Here is a 5,876-nt window from a genome sequence, read left to right as displayed (position 1 = left end):
CTCCGACCTCAACTCCAACTCTATATATTTGTGTTCGAGGAGAAAAAAATAAGAGAGAAGGATTCATTGCGTTTTACGATATGGAGCCGCTGCCAAGCCCTAATCTCTCTCGGGAGGGCTGATCTAGAGTCTGTTCGGGGCTCCGGAGAGGGGAATCCGTCGCCATCATCATCATCAACCTTCCTCCATCACCAATTTCATGATGCTCACCGCCGTGCATGAGTAATTCCATCGTAGGCTTGTTGGACGGTGATGGGTTGGATGATATTTATGATGTAATCGAGTTAGTTTTGTTAGGGTTTGATCCCTAGTATCCACTATGTTCTGAGATTGATGTTGCTATGACTTTGCTATGCTTAACGCTTGTCACTAGGGCCCAAGTGCCATGATTTCAGATCTGAACCTATTATGTTTCCATGAATATATGTGAGTTCTTGATCCTATCTTGCAAGTCTATAGTCACCTATTATGTGTTATGATCTGTTAACCCTGAAGTGACAATAATCGGGATACTTACCGATGATGACCGTAGTTCGAGGAGTTCATGTATTCACTAAGTGTTAATGCTTTGGTCTGGCACTCTATTAGAAGAGGCCTTAATATCCCTTAGTTTCCAATAGGACCCCGCTGCCACGGGAGGGTAGGACAAAAGATGTCATGCAAGTTCTTTTCCATAAGCACGTATGACTATATTCGGAATACATGCCTACATTACATTGATGAACTGGAGCTAGTTCTGTGTCACCCTATGTTATAACTATTGCATGAGGAATCGCGTCCAACATAATTATCCATCACTGATCCATTGCCTACGAGCTTTTCACATATTGATCTTCGCTTATTTACTTTTCCGTTGCTATTGTTACAATCACTGTAAAACCAAAACTATTACTTTTTCTACCGTTACCGCTACATTCATATTACCTTGCTACTAAATACTTTGCTGCAGATATTAAGTTTTCCAGGTGTGGTTGAATTGACAACTCAACTGCTAATACTTGAGAATATTTTTTGGCTCCCCTTGTGTCGAATCAATAAATTTGGGTTGAATACTCTACCCTCAAAAACTGTTGCGATCCCCTATACTTGTGGGTTATCAGTACCCACTCCGCGTGGGAAATAACTGCCGAGTCTTCCTCGGCTCCGGGTCGTTCCCTTACTTGGCTTCGCTGTCGTCCACCGCCTTGGTGCTCTTGGCATGGCGTGGTCAACGAATGACATCCATCGTAAGAGGACTATACGTGGAGAGGCTGACAGCTGGGTGCACGGCCGCACACAAGGAAGTGGCTCCGTTTTTTTGCATGTAGGAAGTGCCTCCTTATTATGTGCAAAATAATGATTCCTCCTCCTGACAGCTGGGACCCACCGGAAGGGCCTCTGTATTTTGCAAAAAAAACATTCCCCCCGCTAACAGCTCGGATCCACCAGCTATTCCGCAAAAAAAATGAATACTCCCCCTGATAGCTGGGACCCACCATAGTGGGAGGCTGACTTGTGGGCCTACTAAGTTGACGCAGACGGAGGGCTTTGTCAACATAGTCAGTATGAATGATTCTAGCTCCAGTGACTGTACGATGTCCATCCAATGGCCGCAGTGCTTCTTCAACCTCGGGTCTTCTTGCTCCAGCCGCCCAAACCAGCGTCGGTCATGCCGCCTGCTCCTGCCTCCCGTGGCCGGCTGTGCTGCCGCGGAGGCCTCACCCTACTACTCCCACCGTTGGCCAAGCCATCCCTCTACTCACCCGCACCCCCCTGTTATTATGCGGCAACGGCAGCCTCACACCGCAACCGAACCAGTCAACCCTCATACTCCTCTCCGCGTCGGCATCCACTGCCGCGTCTTCCCCGACTCCGTGTTGTCCCCTTACTAGGCCTCACCGTCGTCCACCGCCTTGGTGCTCTCGGCGCGGCATGGTCAATGTGGTCAAGGAATGAATTGCATCGAAAGAGTACTGTACGTGGAGAGTGAAAGGATCGAGATGGACCTAGAGGGGGGTGAATAGGTACAATAACAAAATTTAATTATTACTTAGCAATTTTAGGCAATAATGCGGAATATGAAAGTGAGCCTAACAATTGCAAGTGTCATGCTAAGGGCTAAGCAAGATAAACAAGTATCACAAGTATGTAAGTAAGCAAGCACAATATGAAATGAGTAAGAGCCAAGAGACAAGTAACCACAAGTAGAGAGTTAGGGTTAGGGATAACCGCAACTCCGGGAGACGAGGATGTGTGCCGATGTTCACTTCCTTGGAGGGAAGCTACGTCACCGTTAGAGAGGTGGATGTTACCACGAAGGCACACCAACGCCACGAAGGCTCACCCTATTCTCCCTTTGAGACAACACCACGGAGGCATTTCCAAACCACTAGTGGTAGACCTTGGGGTGGTCTCCAAACCCTCACAAACTTTTCCGGGGGTAATCACAAGGGTCGATTCCTCTCCGAAAGACTCCTACCGCCTAGGAGTCTCCAACCTCCAAGAGTAACAAGAACAATGGGGAAAAGCTCAAGACTAGATCAAATCACGAATTCCTTTGGCGCAAAGAAGGGGAAGGAGTGGATCTATCACTTGATCGGACAACTCCTCTCAAATGCTCTCAAATACCTTGGGGATCTAAGATTTGGTGTGGAGGAGTGAGTGAGAGAGAGAGAGAGAGAAATGTGTTCTAGGGTTTGTTCAAAGTGAATGGTCAACCTTATCCCGTGGGAGGGAAGGGCTATATATAGTGTGAGCACAAATATGGCCGTTGTAGTGTAAGTGAATGAGCAGGCTGGACATCTGGGCTAGGGGACGGACATCCGACCTGGCAATGGTATGAGGAACAGAAACATAACAGAAAATAGAGGGGCCAGACATCTGGGGGCCAAGCCCGGACATCCGGCATATCAGAAGGGCCCGGATATCTGGCAGATGGCCGGACATCCGGCGCAATCACTAAAAGGTTACAAAACCTCAGCTGTTCCACGGGTAGTAGAGGCCGGACATCCGGGATGGGGCCCGGACATCTGGGGTATAACCCGGACATCCGGCGTGCAGCACAGTGATATGTCTCCAACGTATCTATAATTTTTGATTGCTCCATGCTATTATATTATCTATTTTGGATGTTAATGGGCTTATTTTTACACTTTTATATTATTTTTGGCACTAACCTATTAACCGGAGGCCCATCCCAAATTGCTGTTTTTTTGCCTATTTTAGAGTTTTGCCGAAAAGGAATATCAAACGTAGTCCAAACGGAATGAAACCTTCGGGAGCGTTATTTTTGGAACAAACGTGATCCAGGAGACTTGGAGTGGGCGTCAAGAAACAATCAAGGAGGCCACGCGGCAGGGGGGCGCGCCCTCCACCCTCGTGGGCCCCTCGTTGCTCCACCGACCTACTTCTTCCTCCTATACATATCCATATACCCCGCAAACATCCAGGAGCACCATGGAAACCTAATTCCACCACTGCAACCTTCTGTACCCAAGATATCCCATCTTGGGGCCTTTTCCAGAGCTTCGCCGGAGGGGGCATTGATCTCGGAGGGCCTCTACATCAACTCCATGGCCCCTTCGATGATGTGTGAGTAGTTTACTTCAGACCTTCGGGTCCATAGCTAGTAGCTAGATGGCTTCTTCTCTCTCTTTGGGTCTCAATACAAAGTTCTCCTCGATCCTCTTGGAGATCTATTCGATGTAATCTTCTTTTGTGGTGTGTTTGTCGAGATCCGATGAATTGTGGGTTTATGATCAAGTTTATCTATGAACAATATTTGAATCTTCTCTGAATTCTTTTATGTATGATTGGTTTATCTTTGCAAGTCTCTTCGAATTATCAGTTTGGTTTGGCCTACTAGATTGATCTTTCTTGCAATAGGAGAAGTGCTCAGCTTTGGGTTCAGTCTTGCGGTGCTCGATCCCTGTGACAGAAAGGGAAACGACACGTATTGTATTGTTGCCATCGAGGATAAAAAGATGGGGTTTACATCATATTGCATGAGTTTATCCCTCTACATCATGTCATCTTGGTTAAGGCGTTACTCCGTTCTTATGAACTTAATACTCTAGATGCATGCTGGATAGCGGTCTATGTGTGGAGTAATAGTAGTAGATGCAGAATCGTTTCGGTCTACTTGTCTCATACATGATGCCTATATACATGATCATGCCTAGATATTCTCATAATTATTTGCTTTTCTATCAATTGCTCGACAGTAATTTGTTCACCCACCGTAATACTTATGCTATCTTGAGAGAAGCCACTAGTGAAACCTATGGCCCGAGGGTCTATTCTCCATCATACAAGTTTCCAATATACTCTGTTTTGCAATCTTTACTTTCAATCTATATCATAAAAATACCAAAAATATTTATCTTATTATTATTATCTCTATCAGATCTCACTCTTGCAAGTGGCGGTGAAGGGATTGACAACCCCTTTATCGTGTTGGTTGCGAGGTTCTTATTTGTTTGTGTAGGTACGAGGTGACTCGCGCGTGGTCTCCTACTGGACTGATACCTTGGTTCTCAAAAACTGATGGAAATACTTACACTGCTCTACTCCATCACCCTTTCCTCTTCAAGGCAAAACCAACGCAGTGCTCAAGAGGTAGCAAGAAGGATTTCTGGCGCCGTTGCCGGGGAGATCTACGCCAAGTCAAGATATACCAAGTACCCATCACAACTCTTATCCTTCTCATTACATTATTTGCCATTTGCCTCTCGTTTTCCTCTCCCCCACTTCATCCTTGACGTTTTATTCGCCCTCTTTTCCTTTCGCCCTCTTTTTCCGTTCGCCTCTTTTTCGCTTGCTTCTTGTTTGCTTGTGTGTTGGATTGCTTGGTTGTCACAATGGCTCAAGATAATACTAAATTGTGTGACTTTGCCAATACCAACAATAATGATTTTCTTAGCACTCTGATTGCTCCTCTTACCGATGCTGAATCTTGTGAAATTAATATTGCTTTGCTTAATCTTGTCATGAAAGATCCATTTTCTGGCCTTCCTAGTGAAGATGTCGCTTCCCATCTAAACAACTTTGTTGATTTGTGTGATATGCAAAGGAAGAAATATGTGGATAATGATATTGTTAAACTTAAGCTATTTCCGTTTTCACTTAGAGATCATGCTAAAGCTTGGTTTTCGTCTTTGCCTAAAAATAGACTCCCTCTGTTCACTTTTATAAGACCTTGAAGACTTCTAGACAATGTTCAAAACAGCCTATTTTGACTTGTCTGAAACGACTTACAAAAGTGAACGGAGGGAGTATTGATTCATGGAATAAGTGCAAAGCTGCTTTTATCTCTACGTATTTTCCTCCCGCTAAGATCATCTCTCTTAGAAACGATATTATGAATTTTAAGAAACTTGATCATGAACATGTTGCACAAGCTTGGGAGAGGATGAAATTAATGATACGTAATTGCCCTACACATGGATTTAATTTATGGATGATTATACAATTTTTTTATGCCGGATTGAATTTTGCTTCCAGAAATCTTTTAGATTCGGCCGTGGGAGGCACTTTTATGGAAATCACTTTAGGAGAAGCTACCAAACTCCTAGATAATATTATGGTTAATTTTTCTCAACGGCACACTGAAAGATCTACTAGTAAAAAGGTGCATGCAATTGAAGAGATTAATGTTTTGAGTGGAAAGATGGATGAACTTATGAAATTGTTTACTAATAAGAGTGCTCCTATAGATCCTAATGATATGCCTTTGTCTACTTTGATTGAGAATAATAATGAATCTATGGATGTGAATTTTGTTGGTAGGAACAATTCGGCAATAATGCGTATAGAGGTAATTTTAATTCTAGGTCGTTTCCTAGTAATTCCTCTAATAATTATGGTAATTCCGACAACAATTCTTATGGAAATTATAA

Source organism: Triticum urartu, chromosome 1, assembly GCF_003073215.2.
Source record: "Triticum urartu cultivar G1812 chromosome 1, Tu2.1, whole genome shotgun sequence".
NCBI classification, from domain to species: Eukaryota; Viridiplantae; Streptophyta; class Magnoliopsida; order Poales; family Poaceae; genus Triticum; species Triticum urartu.
This window is presented reverse-complemented; position numbering follows the sequence as displayed.